Here is a 23,181-nt window from a genome sequence, read left to right on the forward strand (position 1 = left end):
CTCCTCTTTCCCTCATCCATTCCCTGAACTTTGACTACCATGGATTATTCCTAAGTACGCCAATTCCTTTTTCTAAATTCTAAATCCTCATATTGAACAGCCCACCAGAATAGCTGCTGAGATGTCTTCATGGGCACATCATACCTAAAACTGAACTCATTTTTACTCTGCTCTCCACTAGTAAAGTTGCTCGCTATCTTAGTTAAAAACTTTACCATTATCACAGAGAATCACCTTAGACTACTCACTCCCTAAATCCAGCTCCTAAAATTTCCCAATAAGAAGTCCTCTTCATATTCTATCTAGACTATTTCACTTGTCTCTACTGACTTCTCATCACCTCCCAATCCATCCTCCATACAATTCTCTCTTAAATGAACTATTAACCATACTAATCCTTCCCTGTTTCCCAAAATCTATAGGACAAAGTCCTGATGTTTTTGAGACTCCCTTCCCTATCCCCACCCTGAAATGTCTCCTCCCTACTTCTTTCTCACCTCATATATTCCAAACTTTTTTCCCCTAAATATATACTATTAATGCTTTTTCATACTTCTATACCTTTGCACAAGCTGTTCTTGTTTCCTGAAGAGCAAACCCTCTTCCATATCCTCTCACACTTGCCCTTCAGGACCTAACTCAAGAGATACCTCCTCCTAAGCCTTAACTATCCTTTCCAGCTAAGGGCTGGCACTCCCTCCCTTAGGCCTCTCTACTGGATCTTGCACTTTGCATTTTATCTCTCTCCAACCAACATACTAAATAGCATAAATTTACCTATTAGGCTCCATCGTAAGTGAATAGTAACAAAATTAACAAACAGTGAACATTTAGTAAGTGCTTATTATGAATTATATACTGTCTAAGTACTTTTATTTGTATTAGTTCATTTAATCTTTATGGTAACTTATTGAGACGGGTACTATTGTCATCCCCAATTTACAGATGAGAAATCAAATGCAAAGAGGTTAACTTTGCTCAAAGCCACTCAACTAATGAGTAGCAAAACCAGGCGTCACACAATTTGGTCTCTAGGCAGAGAATACAGATATCAAAATGCAGTAACTCTAACATGAATTTTCTTAAAATATGAAGCTTATCCTAATTAATTTTTTGCAAGAATCATGCTATTTTATCTTTTTATAGGTTATTATAGCTAGGTACCACCTCAAGGATAAGAGTAACAAGATTAGAAACAGGAGAGTCAGGACAGAATTAACAAGTGACAGAATATGCATGTAGCCACAGATTTAGATTTTGACAGTCCTGAACATCTTGCCAAGAAGTATATATTTTCCCGCAAAAAACTGTTGTTATAATTGAGAACAAGCATTTCTGACCAGAGATTCCCTAACAAAAATCAGGTTTACTAATGGAAGTATTTCTTTTTCATCATTCTTACACCTATATCTGGGATGGTTTGGAATGCAGAAGCAAAGAGGACAGTCTGTGGAACCCAGTAATTATGATTTAGTTGTGCAACCAAAAAGGTAAGAAAAACAGTAAAAACAATGAAGAAATGAAGGGAACCACCAGACATATAAAATACTACACTTTCACAGTGTTCAGTACAGGTGAACACTCAATACAGAGTAATTTCTTGCCAACTTAGAGCTGGTTATGTTTCTGAAAAGTTGGCAAAACCATCAGCTGGCAATGAAAAAAAACCTCATAAAAAAAGGAGGGAAAGGCGGGGTTTTTAATCCTTCTGGATGAGAGCCTCTGAGAATCTGATGAAAATATGGATTCTCTCACCAGAAGAATGTGCATAAAAATTTTGCAGAATTTTGAATTTATTTTTAGAAGACCCCCAACATATAAGTCACAATAGAAAGTCATTTATTTCCAGCACTGAAAAACCTACTCTGAGTTATCTTCTTCAAGAGCTCAGAAAAACTACACCTGTGATCTACCAGTTTCGGGAAATCGAGAGTACACTTATTTTTCAAGTTTCTGACTCAGCTATTAAATCGTTTAAAGTTTACTGTTATTTTCATCAGGGAAAAAAAATAACACCATGACCACAAGGGATAGCACCAGTTAGGCAAAGTGCTATGTAACCACCTGGTTCTTTTTCAAATTACTGTGGTGCTTAAGGGCTTTTTGTATCAAAAGAGTAAAACAATAGTGTCTCCATTCTTTGCTCCATCTCAAAAAATTAAAGAGAGGTGGCAGAAAGAGGAGAAAAAAGAATATTTAGTTTTCATTTGTTTAAGAGGAATATAATAAACTTCACATTTACAAAAAAGATCTGATTTTTAAATTTTGGTATATAAATAAAGCACTGTGCCATCTCAAACTGTGGTTGGCAAAGATGTAGTTGGAGCGAGATTACTCTACCAACACTTAAAACAGATGTCTTTTGTGCATCCTAGAAAAGAAAAAACTAGAAGCTACATAAAGAAAAAACACTGAATACAAGATTCTGAAATAATACAAATATTTTTCTTGAAAAAATGCAACCATGAAACATGGATACCAACTTATGAATAAACTATAGTTCACAAATAACTTTTCACTCAGAGCCAATAAGCCTGGGCATTATGCATACAAGTACACAATTCTAACTAAGAACCAGAGGCAAACTTGGTCCCTGACCTCAGGAAGCTGACAATCTTTGACAATCTTACAGGAGGGATAGTCAACAAGCAAATACAATCAGAGAAAAGAACACATAGGATACTAAAGAACATCTGACATTTTTTTCATTTTTAAAATCTGAAGTACAATTTAATGCATTAAAATACACTGATGTTATGTTTGATTCAATGAGTTCTGACAATTTTATAATCTCATCAACCATAACTATGACCCAAAACCATCACTGCAGAAAGTTCCCACATCACCTTTAAAGTCATTTCCCCCTCCCACTTTCTGAGTTCTTTAATCATAGATTAATTTTGCTTGTTCTCAGATTTCATATAAATGGATATTTTATTCTCTATAGGTGTCTGGCTTCTTTCACTCAACATAATGTTTCTGATATTTATTCTTTTTTTTCTTTTTTTGGGGGGGGGGGTACGCGGGCCTCTCACTGTTGTGGCCTCTCCCATTGCGGAGCACAGGCTCCGACGCGCAGGCTCAGCGGCCATGGCTCACGGGCCCAGCCGCTCCGCGGCATGTGGAATCTTCCCGGACCGGGGCACGAACCCGTGTCCCCTGCATCGGCAGGCGGACTCGCAACCACTGCGCCACCAGGGAAGCCCGATATTTATTCTTGTAGCAGCAGTTTGTTCCTTTTTTCTTGCTGAGTACTACAACTCATTCTCCTACTGAAGAACATATGGGTTGTTTCCATTTGAGGCAATAATTAATAAGGCTATAACATAGTTTTCATAATGCTAATAGAAAATAAATCTAGATCAAATTTTGTGATGGCAAGAATATACTAAAAAGAGAGAGAGAAAAGCAACCTGAAGAATATTTTAAAAAGTTGAGTAAGTCCTAAAGAGATACTTGGTGTTTCATTAAGTCTGTTAGACGCTCTTGTGGTATGCACCTTCACAGCATTTGCCATTCTTAACTGTTTCAAATCTGTCTCCCCCACTAGACTAGAATCATGTCTATCTGGGTCCACACCATTGTATCCATAGCACCTGGCAAATAGGTAACATTCAGAGATGGGAAAGGTTTTTATTAAGGGTATTTGTATTCGTTTTCTATGGCTGTGTAACAAATTACAACAAACTCGATGGCTTAAAACAACATATATCATTATCTCATGGTTTCAGGGGTCAAGAGTCCAGGCACAGCTTAACTGGATCCCCTGCTTAGTGTCTCACAAGGCTGCAATCAAGGGGTTACCAGGGTTGGACTCTCATTTGGACTCAATTAGGGAAATAATTCACTTCTAAGCTCACTTAGATTGCTGGCAGAATTCATTTCCTTGAGGACCCTGGTTTCTTGCTGGCAGTTCTCTGGAGCCTCATAAGGGTCTGTCTGCAGTTCCTTGCCACATGGACTTCTCCAACATGGCTGCTTAGTACTTCATAATGCCAACAAGGAGAGTCTCTGGTGTGAGTCCAGTAGTAAGACAAAAATCTTATATAATGTTAACATAATCATGGAAGCTACATCCCAACCACCCAAACTCTGTCCACCACTATATTCTTCAAAGACTATCAATAGATAAGCTCCTTCAAAAATAAGTCATTCTGTGAAAAGATTCACAGTCAATTATAATTCTAAGAGGTTTTTTTTTGCAAAGTGTAGCATAAGATTTTACAAAATTGGCTGGGTTAACACGTATTCACCTCGTAAATGAGAAGGCAACCAGTGCCACCAACAGAAATGATCAATTATGGATGCCAAATGTAAGCATAAGAGAATCGAGAAATAAAGGAAAGGAACAGAATTTCACAGAGATAATAAAAGTGAAAACCAAAGTGTTAGAACACCAATGATTACATCCAGGATTAAAGGTTTTCTGTTCCTTCTCTTTACCTTGTCTAAGAACTTTCAGGCTACACAAGGTACCAGATCTACATAAATCCCACTAGTTAGGGGACTACATATATACCCAAAATTCACACTAAAGGGAATAGAAAACAACCAAGGCAAGGGAAAAGTACAAAGCATCAGCTCAAGCTGGCATTTCAATCTACGTTTTATTATTCCTGCCATCTAGTGGCAGGATCAAAAACAAAAGCATGCCACAATGACATGCTAATAAATAAGTACATGAGAGGAAAAAAACCCCAATTTACTAACACTATTAAAATGAACAATCTAAATCCAGTCCTACCATGTGATACATATAAACACTGTTTATATAATCATATTAAACACACAGCCAATTTTATAACAATGGAAACTCATATGTGAGGATATATTCAAGCCTAATACGATTACAGAGATTCATACCAAAATTTAAGTAACAACAGCAAAACAATAAAATTTCAAAGGATTACTAATGATACAGAATAAAGAATTCAATGTTTTTTTTCTTTTTTTGCAGTACGCAGGCCCTCTCACTGTTGTGGCCTCTCCTGTTGTGTAGCACAGGCTCCGGATGTGCAGGCTCAGCGGCCATGGCTCATGGGCCCAGCCGCTCCGTGGCATGTGGGATCTTCCCGGACCGGGGCACGAACCCATGTCCCCTGCATCAGCAGGCGGACTCTCAACTACTGCGCCACCAGGGAAGCCCCAAAGAAGTCATTTTTTACTATTTTATTATTACTAGGTCAATTCTGAAGTTTGAAAAGACCCACAAATGCAGACTGACCACTACCACACCATCAAATCATGACTCATTTATGTAAAAGCAGTTGCTACTGGGTCATAAGACAACTCTCGCTAACCTCCCTGGCTCTTACAGCTGATGGGTGGGTCATTTTGACTCGAGGTCTTCCATAAGCAGAGAGCATGCTGTATGTATCAGATGGACAAACGACCTGTTTCTCTCTACTCCCGAGCAACACATGGAAAAAAAAACAAGGGTTGTTCAAAAGCTGGAAATGTCCTGCAGAACTTCTCTGTACCATCCCACTTAAGGTGAAATGCATTACAAATGAAAAAGATACCAGATCTCACAAGAACACACAGAGCAAAACTACTTTCAAACATATATCCATATTTTAGTTCTCTCTCAACTTCTGTCTTAACTGGCAATGACAGCTATCAGTTTTCTTAAGTATCCATGTGAAAAAGGAGTATGTTGTGCTTGATAAAGGACACTTAATAAACTGAAAAAAAAAGGAAACAATGATGAGAAGCTGGCACCAAAAAATTATATCAAAATAAGTATCTTAATGCCGTTTAAAAAATCTTAAAAAAATTTCTAGGATCACATATAAGAGTGTATTTGATAAATTAAAATTATCCAATGACACTTTTTGCTCAGTTAAATGCAATACAGACTGAAATCTAAAAGACCTACACGAAAGGCAGATGCACACGCCTTCATGTATTCTTTCTCCCTATAAAGCGCACGCGTGCACACACACACACGTGTATGTGTAATACACATTTTAGTCAGGCACACATTCATATATAATTGCAACAAGATCTCCAACAAATGTTATATATATAAACATGTTGATTTACATTTATTGTTATTAGATATTATCTAACATTGCCATTATGTAATCATTATGTAATATACTATATAAATAAGATTTCCAGCTAATAAGCATTTGATATATAAATATGTATTATAATACATATATTTAAGTCAAGACACATATTAATATACTATAGAAATAAGATTTCCAACTAACAAGCACTATCTATAGTAGTAATATCCCATGACCCACAATTTGCTGTGATTAAAGAACCAAAGTGGTTTTGGTCAACTAATAAATTCAAAAGCTAAGCAAACATCCAGGGGGAAAGCAATACCAAAAGTTAAACTAAAATAAAACGGCCACTCAAAATAAGCAATGTATACAGGCCTTCTCTGGACATCTTAATTTTTAAGACCTAAGGGAAGGCGTATTCATAAGCTATATTGCAATGTTCAAATCTGACAAATTTCCAAGTACTGAAGAGCTGGGTGTCAAAATACTCAACTTAGTCACCAAGACAAATCGGGGTGATGGTATAAATGAGCAGATACGTGTTTATTTATGAAAAAATATATACGCTCCCATTATAATGTGGATATACTCGACGTTCACAACGCAGTAATTCTTTCAAACCTGCAAGCCTGTCAGTCCTAGTTGTAGCTCTGTGACTTTGAGAAAGTCACTTAGTATCATTAGGCCTCGTCGTCAGGTTCCTCATCTATCAAATAAAGCAATTAGATCAGTCTTTCCCAAACTGCATTGCACTGAACACTAATTAAAAAGCTACAGTGATTCCTAAATCCAACATGTAAACACTATATTAAATAAAATCAATATTGTGTTCAAGAACTTCTCAGATTTTAACATGCATTGTTAAATAAGTGTATGGGGTATTCAGTTTTTTCCAAATTTAAATTAGCATAGGTTATTTAGTTTTGAACTACAATTCCTGGGATATGTGTTCTGCAGAATACACTTTGGGTAAGTACTCTAACAAACAATTTCTATGTTCTCTTCTAGGTATGAAGTTCATTCTACATTCCAGAGGGGGGAAAAAGTGATCCAGTTTACCTAGTTTTAGTCACCCCATTTTCAAACAAAGTGTCAGCAAACATACTCAAGCAGTTATGAAAGAATAAAAGGAGAGTGATTCAATTTTCTCCTCCCTTTTGACATACATTTCAGGCTTGAGGAAGAGGTGCTAGGAAATAGTGAACTATAAGAAAGTTTTAGTATCCTTCACATATCAAAGGTAATTTTATTAATTTCTATAAACTAATAACATGTATTGAACTCCTCAGAGAACAGAATGTTTTTGGTATACTCTTATTTTTAAAATGTGTTTATTCTGAGAATTACAAATGTTACAGATGCATTTATTGAATTTTAAATGAACTTAATTTTCCCCCTCTTTTCTATAAATGGTGTTGTACTATACTCAACCTGGTGGAATCTAGCTTTACACTTTTTGCCAAATTACCTGACACCTATACTTTATCATGGGAACATTATAGCAAATGTTATATGTCAGTTTACTTCTTGAGGAAGGGTAACTAATTCTCATGCAGGACACTGGAATTGGAAGAATATGGGGCTGGGAAAAATAAAAATGAATGAGAGGCTCAGTCTTGTGATGGCTGGTATCACTGGTGGAAAAAAACACTTCTGCCTCAAAGTCCAAAGATGCTCTGAATTCCACTATATGTCAAATATCCCTCCAGTTAAGTACAACTACTATTATCACTGTCATTTCCGCCTTTGAATCTTGGACCCAAGAAACCTGAAGTGACATGAAAATAAGTCATGCTGCCTGAAGCATTGCTTTTACACTGGAGAGCTGTACTGAGGTGTCTGTCTTCAACATATAGAACTGTAATGATCAGAAACTATACTTGTACAAAGAACAATTTCCCTAAATTTGAGGGTTGGGAGGAAGTGTCTACAAGTTTATTTCTGTATACTGTGCATTTGCTCAGGCATGAGAGAAAGTTGCCTCATTTTATTCAAAGTCTTACATTGTAGAATTCAGAATTGCTCTGTGGCATTTTCAGTTTTAAAGCAACTCAGCTGCGCTTGATGCGTGCCTACAGTTTCCTTTGTAAAGTACATATGGCAAATATTTGAATATTGTGAATAGCTTTATTAGAATTATTATTAAACATTCTTACCACAACACTTATGAATCTTAATTTTCATGATAAACTTTTTAAGTAGGGTTAGTCAAGGAAATCTCCAATATCAGCCAATTCCTTTCCACTGTGTTCTGAGAACTCCAGCAAACCCTTAAAGTGAGAGACTGAGTGCAGAACTAGTTTGGCTATCAACACAAGTGTTTGAAATGTACTGGCAGATCGTGAATGAATGATCCAACTGAATAATTTAGAGGAAGAAAAGTGAGGACTGGGGAAGGCAGCAAGACTAGAGAACTTGGACCTGAATGTACTGGTTCCAGCTCCGTCACTCTGGCATCACCAGGCCTGTTTCCTAACAAAAGCCAAACTTTATCTAAAACATTATAATTGACCATAAATGAATTAAAAAAACTTGTAAATTTTTCCAAGCGTCAATCTTTTTTTTGGGGGGGGGGAGGTGTAACAAGCAGATTGATGTCATTTCATCATGCCATTTCATAATTGTACATGTTTGCGTATGCTATTCTTTTTTTTTTTTTTTTTTTTTTTTTTTTGCTGTACGCAGGCCTCTCACTGTTGTGGCCTCTCCCGTTGCAGAGCACAGGCTCCGGACGCGCAGGCTCAGCGGCCATGGCTCATGGGCCCAGCCGCTCCGCAGCATGTGGGATCTTCCCAGACCGGGGCACGAACCCGTGTCCCCTGCATCGGCAGGTGGACTCTCAACCACTGCGCCACCAGGGAAGCCCGCATATGCTATTCTTTATACCAAAAATATCCCCTGAGGCTGGCTGACTTCAAGGCCTACTTTCTTAACATACTAAGCAGTACTGACTCTTCTCATCTGTAAAATGGGGGTAATAAAATATCTATCTCACAGGTCTGCTTAAGGACCAATAAGCCACAAAATGCAGCAAGATTTGCAACAATTTTAACCTAGACTTAGTATCACCTCCCCCTCACACACCAAAATACAAAACAACCCAGTAAAAAAACTGACCAAAGACGTAACAGATATTTTACAGAAGAGGAGATAAAAATGATAAATACACTGTGGTAGCCAGTCTCCTAAGATGGCCCGAAACAACTGTCCCTACTGGTATATGCATCTTCTCCCTTGACTCAGAGATTGGCCTGGCAACTTCCTCTCTCGGGCCACTCTTTCTTAGAACCCAGCCACCATGCTGTGAGGCAGTCCTAGCAGCCCCCCCCCCACTCCAGGTATATACCCTAGCAAACATGTACACATATGCATCAGAATACATAGTTTTTAATGTTCACAGTAGCATTATTTATTCATAAAGCAAAAAACAGGAAACCCAAATGTTAATCAACTAGAAAATGTAAAAATGCAAGTCAGAGAAGCTTATATGTAGGATACTATTTTTTAAAGCTCCAAACAAAGCAAAACTTAGGAATATACTGTCTAGAAATACATACATGAACTGTTTTTTTTCCCCCAAAGGAAATGTTAAATAGAACTCAGGATGACTGTTTCCTAGTGCTAAGAGGAAAACCAGGAGGATAGGCTAGAGAAGGAACATGAATAGATGTGAAATTGATGTTTTATTTCTATAGTTGGGTAAGGGTTTCACAGGTGTTTATCATTATGTTCATAATTACATATATGGGTACATATTGATACTTTCTTTTACATGCAAGTTGCATTCTCAATATAGTTTGATTTACAAAAATTTTATTTATAATATTGTGGCCAATTCATATCGCACAATTATGACATCCAAAACTTATTACACACTTTTTAAAAGTCTAAATGATTATTTCAGAAGGAAAATCTTTTTTTGTTGTTCTTTTAAATTGTTTATATCAGGTACTTCATTTAAATGCAGTAAATTATTTTAACAACCAAAATAAAGTATCTTAGGAGAAAAGATCTCCCTTTCTAATGAAGTGACTGACTCACTTTTAACAACCTTCAAAAAAAATCCTTATATTTAAAAAGATTTCAGTTGTGCCTCAAGTTCATTTTTCTACTTTGAACAAATGACTGGGCTTTACACAGTTGTTTTTTAATTTATTTATTTATTTATTTATTTATTTTTGGCTGCATTGGGTCTTTGTTGCTGAGCGCAGGCTTTCTCTAGTTGCTGTGAGTGCGGGAGGCTCTTCGTTGTGGTGCACAGGCTTCCCACTGAAGTGGCTTCTCTTGTAGCGGAGCATGGCCTCTAGGCACGCGGGCTTCACTAGTTGTGGTGCGTGGGCTCAATAGTTGTGGCACATGGGCTTAGTTGCTCCACAGCACGTGGGATCTTCCCGGACCAGGGATCGAACCTGTGTCCCCTGCATTGGCAGGCAGATTCTTAACCACTGCGCCACCAGGGAAGTCCTTTTACAGTTTTAAGATTACAGTTCATCTGCTGTACATTGTTTCATTATCCTGTTCTTTCAAGTGTCAGAAAGCTGCTTAGCATATTAAAACAAAAGTCTTCTTTAGCTAACTAGAATAAAACTATTAGGATTGAAATTAAACTTCCATGAAGCAAGTTTATTAAATTTTTAAATTTAACATATTTAATAGTTTAATTGTCAATTTATTCAACAAACCCTACTCACTATAACAGATTGTTTTAAAGGCACACTGATGGATGAAGGCTTAAAAAAAAAAATTTTTAAGCAAAAACATCTTGTGAGATCATTATAGCACATCAGGTTTAGGACTCAGGAATGCTGCTATTATTACATGGAATAATAGTGTAATTAAAGAGCTGATTAGTCATTTTGTTAGAGCTCAATCCATAGTAAAAGAAGGTAAATATATATCTTGGTTTACTTAACTCTTAAGATCTACAATATTCAATGATCCTCCCAATGACTAGACATAGATAAAACTATTTCCACTGCAGACACTTTAATGGAGACAAGCAACTTATTTCATCCCTAGTGAGTATTTTTATTTAGTGTCCTTTAACCTCTTATGGTAAAGTTTAAATGAGATCAGAGCTGGGATGGCTTCCTAAAATGTTGCTTAATTTCCATATAAATTACCTATTATCATAAAGTTAAGAGCCAAGAAACTAAATGGATCATTAATCTAATCCCACCCAAACTCATCATTTGTATGATTTAGTATATTCTAACTAGTGCCTGTGTATACAATGATCATTTCTATTCTTCCACATCAAGATATTATTTCTCATGTTCAAACAAAACGCCAGCTTGTGAATTTTACTTCGGTTGCTGATATCTTTTTTCATTAATCATCTCAAAACACTGGAACTTTTATCATTCATATGGTTATTGGATATTAACTTGTCTGTCTTATTCAATGTTCCTTAACTAGTGAGTTAAAACCTGAGACAGAACTTTTACTCACGAGTTGTTTGTATTTGGAAGAAATACTTCTGTAACTAAAATCTCCCTCCCTTAAAGTTCTTCCTAAGGTATCCACCTATCCAACTAGCCATCTCTCAATTGCTGATGGCAATCACTGATGCTCACATAAACTACTTCTATAAGCATTATCACCTCCTTTCTTCAACTCTTTCCTTCTTAAGATTAAAATGACACTTTTATTGAGAGCAAGATTTTGATGTTCACGATAAGAGGTTCACCATAGCAATTCTAGTGTGTGTGTAGGGGCTGGGGGTGGGTGGTGTTTTTCAACACCACCAAGCAATTCTCTGACACCATCTGCATGTTCTACAATTCAACTGACACTATCTACCTGGAGACAGCATCAGATCCCACAGGTTAAGGGCTCAGTCCTGCAAGACTGTGTACCCCATCAACTTCAGATGCCAATCAGAAGTCCAGGTTGTCACCTGTGCTTCTAACCAACTGGCTACAGATGGGAGGTCCAAGAACCCCTTGGGTTGGATTAATATACTAATATACTAGCTCACAAAATTCAAAGAAATATTTTGTTAAGTAGATCACCGGTTTATTATAAAAGGGTAGAACTCAGGAACAGCCAGATGAAAGAGATGGTATGTGGGAAGGCGTGCGGAGCTTCCATGCCCTATCCGAACCCACTACTCTCTCTCAATCTCCACATGTTCACCAACCTAGAAGCTCTCCAAACTCTGATCCTTTTGGCTTTATGGCGACTCCATTAAATTATTAGCCACTGGTGATTCCAGTGATTAAATCACCTCCAGCTCCTCTCCCCTCCCCAGAGGTCAGGGGGTGGGACTGAAAGCTCCAACCCTCTAATAACTGGGGTTGGTTCCACTGGCAACCATCTCCCATCCTTAGGTGACCCAAGGGCTTTCCAAAAGTCACTCATTAACATAACAAAAGACACCTTTAAAGCTCTCAACACTTAGGAAACTCCAAGGGGATTTAGACCAAATATGTACTTCCTATTAAAAATCACAACATCCCAACTACACATATGATTTTCCCGACAGCACAGTCAAGTCCAAGGTTTATCAAGGTATTACACAATTAGCACTTCCTGTACTATTACTATCATCACCAAAACATAAAATGTGGTTATCATTAAGGATAAAGGATCCATGTTAATATAAACTGAACACTCACTAAGTTCCCAATATAATGTAGTTATTATTCTGGGAAGAAAATTTTCTTAAGGATCTTACGTTTGTCTTTCTATAGTAACAGTAACAATAAATTGTTGTTATTATTATTCATTAGAAGGGGAAATGAGCACCATATGACCACAACAGTATCTCGCCAATTTAGGCAAAGAACGAATAATAAGTTAGTCTCCTTGAGTTTTTTTACATTACACGTGTTAAAATCTTCTTCAAAATGGCTCTGGCCTATTTAGTTAAATGAACAGTCATAAAATTTAACTGAAGTAAGTCTACTTTATACTGGGATTAATAAAACTTGTACTATACCTCACGTAAAGCAGATAAGATATACTGGATTGTTATTTCTGAAAGAAGTATGCTGGGCATGTTTCCTAATAATTAATACATTTCAGAAAAATATCCCTACTTCCCTGAAGAAGTCACACAAGAGGAATACTAGTGGTGTTAAAATAGCTTAAATCATTAAGTTGGACCATTATCCAAACAGAGCCTAATTCAAAGTTTCTCTCTGGCATGTGGATTTGGGGGAGAAAGGGTAATAAGTATATCTTCCTTATGATACTTGATTTAAATTTTAAGTTTGAATTCTTTAGAAATATTGACTACATTGGAAGTTTGAAGAAAGACAGTCCTAGATTTAAATTCTTCTTCAACTAATAATGAATTAACCATACAGTCTTTTATTTGTTCACAAACAAAATCAACGGTTATCCATTCAAGTAGCATGGGTTCCATACTAATGCACAGCAGAAAAATACCAACCAATTTGATCAAAATCATTCTGACCAATAGATAGAAATGCATTAGAAGCATTCATGTTTATTTCACTTAAGAACTGCTTTCTAATTAAAAGCTCATAAGCTGGAATCACGTTTCCAATAGTATCTTTAAATCACTTGCTAATATATAATGACAAATTCTCATATCCTAATAGATTCTAAGTTCCTACCTAAAGATCAATGACCTTTTACCATTCTTTGAATACAACTTTTTATCCCCTCAAGACAGTTTCTGAAAGGATCCTACTACTATCATACCTCTCCCATTCTTCCTGAAGACTAACACAACTACTAAATCAACAGAGATAAAGATATTGAGACAGGCTGGGACCTGGGACCCTTTACTGCAGTGCTTGCACCTGGACAAACATCTCCTGGAGCAACAGAATACAAAGAAACTGTAAAGGACTAAAAATAACGTGTGCATACTCAGTTGGGGCTGATTATGAACAACATGATACAAAAAGCCAAAACCCAACTGCCATTTCTGAGGTGCCAGGACCAAAATCAGGTACTGCGAATGATCCCTGCACACAGCATCACCAAGGAGGTAGTAAGACCCCCTAAGCCACCACTCTGGCTCAACCCACCAATCACCCCTTACCGTCACCCCTAAGGGACCAGCTCGGGGAGCAAGGAGGAGCAAGCTGCTGCTCTGGGAACAAGCAAGGGATCCCATTACTTATTTTTGCTCCCTCCTGCTGCAGCACAAGTCCCAGTAAAGTCTTGCCTGAATTCCTCATCTGGGTCTGGCCTTGTACCCGTATCTACTGATTAAAGAGGCCTCGTATCAATTTCTACTGATTGAAGAACCCAGGTCGGTAACAATATGGGAAAAGAACAGAAGTGGTGGCCAAGGAAGACTGGAAGAAAGCAACAGGAAAAACAACATTCAGAGAAACGAAAGCTATTCAAGAGCCCATAATATCAACACAAACAAAATCACACACAACCCAGGGTCAACAATCCTCTACAAAAATACCAATACATTAAACAGTCCAGTCTTAGGGTTTTCCTAAATTCCTATAGTTCAGATCCCCTTTCAACACCCTCTTTCCTTCTTTCTTTCAAGAACTAACTACAGCAACTTTTTTCCTTAAATAAATTTTAATATATATTCTTTAAAACGAACAATAGTTGGTAAAAGCTACAGTTTAAAATCCAGTAATTTTGCATTTATGATTACTTGATTATCATTTGGCTCTTGAAAGTGATGTCTCCTCCCCCCCACAACCCTCTTCTTTGCAGTCTGTGTCTGTTGAAAGATTACATCTCTCTGGCCAGTTAGTACCTTTAAAAAACTTGTCAAGGTTATCTAGAGACAAGGTTAACTAGAGCTCAGTGTTCAACCATGAGACAATCTTTCTATCTCAAGTGAAGACAAGGATGCCTTCTCTTTCTAACAGATACTTCCTTCCTGCTGCAAAAGAGCAGGCAACCTCCTCGGTGAGTGAGAAGTCTGGTTAATGAAATTATTGTTAAACCTTATTATCCACATACACTCAACAACCCTTGATCAGTGAAGATGAATCTTAAAAACAATGATGAGCCAAAAAAAGCAAGACCCAAAAGCCACAAGTGCGTTTTTCTAAAGTTTTTAAATGGGCAAAACTAAATTATATTACTTAGGAATGCACTCAGAATTATACCACCTAGGGGAAAAAGCAAGAATGTAATTATTGTAAAGTGTGTGGCGTGGAAGGGGATGGATTGAGAAAGCACACACCAAGAATTCTGAGGTCACGTAATCAAGAAAATTGCCATGAGTGATGGTCACATGGGTGTTTATTTTATAATTACACTGTATATTAGGTTTAAATACTTTTCAGAATGTGTTATATTTCATCATAAGTGAAAAAAATTTTTAAAGGCTGAAACTGAACATCTTCTCACTGATAATAAAAAGCCTCTGTAGAATACATTTCTTTTCTCATTTATGTAAATATTTAAGACATTTTCAAAGAATAACTCAAAAACTACAAGAGTGCTACCTTCCAGTAACTCTGTACTCCATTATTTTTCCTGTGGATTACACAAGTTAGATCATATAATTTAGTTTAACAATAAAAGCTTCTTAAATAGGGTGTATTTTTCTTTACAGGAGTTACTGGTGTTATAATAAGAATGAACTGCTAAGAGAGTAGATCTAAAAAATTCTCATCACAAGAAAAAAAAATGGGGGGTAAATAACTATGTTAAGGTGATAGATGTTAACTAGACTTACCCCGGTGAACATTTCAAAATGTAAACAAATAGTAAGTCATTATGTTGTATATCTGAAACTAATGTTACATATCGACTCTACCTCAAAAAAAAAAAAAAAGCATTATGGTCACAAGTGAGTTTCCAGGCATGATTCTTTTCACCAACTCCACTCATCTGGCCAGCAACAAACAATAATTTCAGCTGCACATATACTGGCACTTTAGAAATTAATTATGAATTAATATATTTTAATTTTTTAAATAGTATAGAAAACAGTATGTGCTGTAATATTATCTATCCATCTATCTATAGAAAGAGAGAGAAGTCCAATAATTTAAGTTTAAAAACCAAATTCACTTGAAGTCATTTGCAGGTTGGAGAGTTTGCTAGATAACATTAAAGAACAGAACACCCATAGCATGAAGAAAAATCTTTACCTGAGAATAGCTAATAAACCTTTAAGGCATGAAAAAGAAATTAAAAGGAAACCCCAAAAGAAACATTACCAACTTGGTTATCAGCAAATCGCTAATACTTTACTAAGAGAAACAAAATTTCTTTATGTTATTATGCATTAATATTTCCCTTGGGATAAGAATGAAGAAAAAATTAAGAATGAAGGGAAAAATAAAAGTTTGGAAAGTTAAACTATGGAAACTATTAAATCATGGAAATTACAGGTAACTGATGCAGTTTTTAAAATCACTAGTTCTAAAGAAGGCAAACTTCACACAAAAGCTGTTTCCATGACTAAACTTGAATTGCCAACATCTCCCACACTGTGAATTTAAAGTGAACGGTAGGGGGCTTCCCTGGTGGCGCAGTGGTTGAGAGTCTGCCTGCTGATGCAGGGGACACAGGTTCGTGCCCCGGTCCGGGAAGATCCCACATGCCGCGGAGCAGCTGGGCCCGTGAGCCATGGCCGCGGGGCCTGCGCCCCCCAACGGGAGAGGCCACAACAGTGAGAGGCCCATGTACCGCAAAAAAAATAAAAAATAAAAAAAAAATAAAGTGAACAGTAGGGACTTCCCTGGTGGTCCACTGGCTAAGACTCCTTGTTCCCAATGCAGGGTGCCCGGCTTTGATCCCTGGTCAGGGAACTAGATCCCACGTGACAACTAAGAGTTCACATGCCACAACCAAAGATCCCACACGCCACGGATTTGATGACCTAAGACCTGATGCAGCCAAATAAATAAATACTTTTTAAATAAAGTTATCTCTAAAAAAATAAAGTGAATGGTAGACACTAACTTCCCCTCATCTTCTGAAGTAACAATTTTCAAACAACTTCTCAAAAACTTACTCTAATGCAAACACAGGTGCAAAGAAAATAGAAAAGAATCTAGCCAAGCCACAACTATACCACCTTAGAAAAAGTACTTCACCACTCTGGCAATCAGCTTCTTCACCCAGAAAACAAGCCAATTCAACCAACATATACTCTAAAAGTCCTTTAGTCTATAGAATTCTGAGTCTACTCCAAAAGTTTAACTTCCACCCCATAATTCTCTTAACTCAAATGGCTTAATATTTCCAACCTCATTACTCTGAACTTTTTACGGACAAATGTAAATGAAAACAACATTCAGTTGGATTCAATCATCTTTCCCTCTCATTCAGCTATTCCCTTAAAAGCCCCTCTCTGAAAATTCCCTAGTCATTCAGGTATAACAACTTTAAGCCACCATCAACTCTTCTCTCTTCCCTACATCAAAACAAACAAAGTAATTAGCCATCATCCAACTAATGAGTGTGGTTAGCTTGAGCAGGGACTGTGCCCAGGACATTTTGATAGGTCAATGTGTTAAGACTTAAATCAGAGCCGCTGATTAAAAAACATTAAATTAAATGGAGGACACGTTCATTTAACCCTGCCTTGGAGGCAGAGAATGCAATAAAAAGGACATAGATTTTGTAGAACAGGTGGAGACATAGATTTTGGAGAACAGGTGGACCTGTATTATTCAATCCTTGAGAGGAATAATGAATTGAAATATTTTTTATCTACAGAAATAAAAGATGTTACCTGATCTCTTCAATTCTAGGATCTAAAATCAAGTTATAAGACAAGGTAAAAAACTAAGTATCTACCACTATTTAGAACACATGTTAAAGTTACCCTGCAACACTAAGTTCCAAAGAAAGAAAAAAAGTCACAGATGATATGGTCAAGTACCAGCCACAATTTTCTAGAAATTTGTTTTCCTAAAAATAGTACAAACTTCTCCAACATAAAGACACCAACTTACATACAGGTTATACTCGAAAATATGTTTAAATGTCTTTCATTTAAAACTATGAAAGCATTTTTCCAAAGAAATAAAGCTCCAAATAGTAGTTAGGTTTCCTGGAATGTCTACAAATGCCAGTTAACGTACATTTATCAATACTTCAATACTAAAACACGAGAGCCTCGAGCATTTGCTCCTATTTCCTCCAACCCTGACCTAACAACCATTTTTTTTTTTAATCTTATGGTATTGACACTGTCTATCAATTTCTAAATCCCTGGAAATTATTCATGTAAGAAAAAGGTAAAGTAAGGACACAGAAACCTTCTCAGAAAAGAGTAAGAGGTTTAAAAACAAAAAATGTCCACCAGAATAAGGTAAAGCAAATAAGTGAAGATGGAGTAGCAGGTTAACCATTTACATTTTTTCCCTTTCAATAGTATTAATTTGCCCATATAGTATAGTTGTGGGTCCTACATTATTTGAAAATGTTTTCCTATCTTCCTATTTACTGTAGGGACTGACAGAAGCCACTTTTGCAATCATACATAAAACTCCATTAAGCAGGGCTTCCCTGGTGGCGCAGTGGTTCAGAGTCCGCCTGCCGATGCAGGGGACACAGGTTCGTGCCCCAGTCAGGGAAGATCCCACATGCCGCAGAGCGGCTGGGCCTGTGAGCCATGGCCGCTGAGCCTGCGCTCCAAAACGGGAGAGGCCACAACAGTGAGAGGCCCGGGTACCGAAAAAAAAAAAAAAAAAAGACAACCCAAAAACTCCATTAAGCATTCCATGTGGATAAAACATGGCAAAGAAAGAGCATAAGACTCGTCACAGTAAGCAACAGGCTGACCAATAAAAGGCTTCTAATAATTCAAAAGAGTTTAGGAGTTCCACATAAACTAAATCTAATAAAACCAACATCAGTATCTTTCTAACAACTTCAGAGTTTCTCCTGAGACACCAGATTCAACAAAGTCATTTAACAAACTTGGGCTAATGCAATGACTTATGATGTAGGTTAGGTAAGTTACTAACCAAAACCTAGGATGATTGAATCTGGTTCTAACCTGCACTCCAATCAAAGACGATATATAAACAGTATTTATACTCATTATATTCAAGTATTATAGAAAATAAATGCTACCCGGAAATAAGAGCTCCTCTTTATCATGGAGTTGAGGAACAAAGATAACATTCATTACATTACAGTGAACAGTACACTATCGGTATCCTAAAGGAGAATTTAAAAACAGTAATGGACAAATAAAAAGATACAATAAAGTAAATACTAACTGTAGAATCTACATGTTCAGTATGAGTGTTCATTGTAAAAATCTTTCAACTTTTTTGTATGCTTGAAAATTTTCATAACAATTAGCATTATACAGGTCTACTGAATTGTAGGGTGCTTTATAATTCAAGTTAACTGCCATATTGTCTTTCTCTAATAGCACTAAGTTTGCAAAGTAAACAAATTGAGGGAAAAAATATGATTCAGTCACTGGAGAATATTAATCTTTCCGTTATTTCTGAGAGCACATATGCACTGATTAATAAGATATCACGATGAAGAGAACTTTTAACATTTTCTCTCATACCCCAAAGCACCCAAAACTTATTGAGAGCATAAAAATCAGAGACAGATCATAGGCAGACTAGTAAGTTTCCTCATATTCATAATAACTGTGTCAGAGCCTATAATGCAATTCCTTATTCTAAGTTGCTACGACCAATGTCGTCTTTATGCAAACTACTCGTGGCAGTATGTGGTGTGCAGTATTATTCAAGTTAGCCCTCAACGTATGAATACTCTAAAGAAAGAAAAAGTTCCAAAGTGGTTGCTGACAGAGCCTAACTCCCCCAGGACATGTCTCAGGAAACCCAGGATTACTACCTATAGGAGCCACCACACTCACCCAATGGGAGAAGGTCCAATCCCATCATCCAACCCAGCAGCTCAAGGCACCCCTTTCACCTCCTCCCTGAGTGTCCCTATAACATAGAATGATCTCAAGAGCTCAAGGCTAGGAAAGTTTTAAATTACAATGAAATCAGTGACAGTATACAGTAAGTCCCCTACATATGAATGAACAAGTTCGTCATAAGTCAGTCTAATTTGTTCCTAAGTCCAACAAAGTTAGCCTATGTACCCAGCTAACACAATCAGCTACATAGTACTGTACTGTAATAGGTTTATAATACTTTTCACACAAATAATACATAAAAAACAAACACAAAAAATAAAGAAAACATTTTTAATCTTACAGTACAGTACCTTGAAAAGTACAGTAGTACAGTACAACAGCTGGCATACAGGGGCACGTTCCCATCTTTGAAAGTTCCCAACTTGAAGGTTCGTATGTAGGGACTTACTGTACCTGTTCTGAAGTGCATTTGGACTGCTGTTGCTAATGATTCCATAAAGTGCCTTGTTAAGATTTAGGGATGTTTCTGATCTAAAATTTGTTTTGTTACCCATTTTGTCTTCTTCAGAACTGAGGTCAATAGCCTCTTTTTGTCATCTGCAAAGTGAAGAAAAACATGGAGACCTCAAAGTACAGGAAGTAGTCCCCAACTTACAAACAGCTTATGTTCCAAAGGTTTATCACTCCTTTGCAAACATGTTTGTACTAATTAACCTATTTATACCATAGTTTCTATGAAAAACTGCAACCCAATTTTCAATTCTAAATTGCAGCTTTCTGCCCTGCAAAAAGGCATCTGCTGCCCTTTTACAGCTAACTGCAGCCAGAACTCAAAGCTCAGAGAAGTCTCCTTCTAGGGCTCCAAGGAGAACCCCCTACAACCTGTGCAGGCAGGGAAAAATGCAACTCTTTTATAGGGAGCTTTTCCATTGTCTCTATGGGAAAAGCTACCACAATTTAACAAGATAATGGTTATGGGAAAAGCACCTGGTTAATATGAAAGTATTAATAATTACAACAAAAATAAGTAGAAACTACATTCTGCTCCAGATAAAAAGAAGATAAAATTAGGTGCTGTTAAACTAGTTGGTCAACCAAATGTTTGCCAAGTACAGACAACAAATTCTCAAACTGTGTCCTCATGTCTGATCAAGTCAACTGATAAGGGAGGAAATTACTAAAGTGAAGTGGTGGAGATCATTACCAAAAATGCGACAAAGTTCTAAAAAAGTGCAGTGTACTTTAAAATTCAATAAATACTATTGAACATCACATACCAACCCTTATAACAACTGGTAAGATTTATAAAATAACTTGAATGACAAACTTAAAAAACAAGTATAACTTTGTGACAATGAGTCACCTTTGGCAGCTAACTAGAGTCTTACGCAATTTAAGTACTAATGTTAAAATTTACAGAAATAACTCACAATCAAACAGAGAAAGTAAACTTTTCACTAAAAAGATTTCAGAAGTGAAGCCGGTACAGAGACATGAAAAAAAGGGATCAGGGAAAGCCAGAATAAATTGGTTTGTGGGTACACAACCTGAGAGGAACATTTAAACATTATTAAAGGTTCATGTTACTACTACATGTTAAAACAGTAATATGAGAGACTCCCAAGATAGTATAACACTAGAATGCTTGTAGAATCAAAGTGCTGGTACTATTAGTAGCTTTGAAGAAAAACCACTTTTAAAATTCAAATTTTTCAACAGGAATGGATTATAAAAATAAGATGCCTAACTGAGATCTTTGAAAGACATGAAAAAAACATAAGTGAGCAAACAAGGGATTTTTTTTTTTGACTGAAAATTCTCTCAAGTCACCTGAATTATACTTAAGACATTAGATTTATACTGGCAAATCTCCATTAACAATAAAGGATAGGGACAATTCCTTTATTATAAAAGGCTATTTACTACTAGTCAGAATTACCTAACATTATAAACATAAACACATAAACACAAGCCGAAAACCTACATTAAGTAGGTCTTTAAGACTGAAGAGGTTTTATACCTTTACAGTATATGAATTAAAATTCGAATGTAGAATGTTATTCGTTCTACTAAAGGATGTTTCTGAAATGTGTTTTATACACAGAAAGATGCAAACAAATTTTTGTGTGACGGTTATGCTCTCCAAGCATATTCTTGAAACTAGAGAAGAAATCAACTTTTTTTTGCCATATTGGAAAAAAAAAAAAACTTATCTGTGAAGCAACCCGATAAGACTTTTCATGATTATAATACTCAATTTTAGTAGAAACTCTGGCTCACTTGATGCAGATTTTTAATCTTCCTTAAAAATTAGGAAAAATATCAATCATCTCATCATTCAGTTGTGAATTTTTCTGCAATTCTTAATTTAAGCCTCAATGTTACTACTAAACATTATGCAGACTTCTGTTTATAAAAATGATACTCTCCAGAAATATTATTCACAATTTTTGTTACCCGTAATGTTTGATCAACCATGCACTTCTGCTCTTGTAAACTGAAAAAACACAACTTTCTCTTTTTACATGTTCAGCAAAACATTAGCAGTTTTCATTTTCTGGTGTCAATTTCATTTTTTTTTATCTAATTTGCTTATGTGTTTCAAAACTAAGACTAAGAAAACTCTGTCTAGTTCATAAGCGTCACAGTTATTTATTTTCTTCTGTGATTCCAAGTAACATAGAAGTTTTTTTAAAAAAAAATCAAACCTCTAAAATGGAATGGAAACGTTTCATGGAAGCATGTCACAGCTGTTAACTGTCTACCTAAATTGGACTCTCCAGAAGTGGACCCCTCTGGTGTTCAACACATGATGCACTACCAATTTTTCTATCTGTAACAGAACTTCAATTGGTATTTTAATATATGGGTAACTCACTCCCCCAAATATTTATTATCCATATATTTAGTAACTCTCAAGAAGATTCTCTCTCTGTACTTCCAATGACAAATACCCTCAAGTTTAGTTGGGCCTAATTATAAGGAAGTAAGATGAACTCAAGGGTGATGGGTCAAGAAGATGAATTCAGTCAGTTTGAAAGGCATAGACTAGGGCTAAAACAAAACACAAAGAAAACTTAACCCAGGTTGGTCAAGTTGGAAAAAAAAATTAAACACTCTTCCTATCTAAATAATTCACAGACCAGTGAATGAAGTTAGCTAAATTAGCTAGTGCTCTTTATGCGGTAATTTCCTAAAACATTCAGGTCAATCCCTGATACCATGTGAAACTTCAGTATTACAATCCAGGGCTCCCCATCACTATGGTACTGTTTGTTCTCTAATCCACAAACCTTCCTGCAAAGACCAATAAAGGAACTAATGCAACGCTTTCGGATATTGTGCATAACATACTGAGGGTGACAGTTTGGCTCACAGAGTAAT

General features: G+C 36.5%; 1 protein-coding gene across 1 annotated transcript in view; it reads right to left on the reverse strand.

Moving 5' to 3' along the window:
* The window catches only part of STT3B (STT3 oligosaccharyltransferase complex catalytic subunit B), a 96,675-nt gene that overhangs the window by 72,573 nt on the left and 921 nt on the right, over positions 1-23,181 (reverse strand). The gene's annotated exons all lie outside the window — the stretch shown is intronic.

Source organism: Lipotes vexillifer, unplaced genomic scaffold (assembly GCF_000442215.2).
Source record: "Lipotes vexillifer unplaced genomic scaffold, Lipotes_vexillifer_v1.1 scaffold536, whole genome shotgun sequence".
In the NCBI taxonomy this organism is placed as follows: Eukaryota; Metazoa; Chordata; class Mammalia; order Artiodactyla; family Lipotidae; genus Lipotes; species Lipotes vexillifer.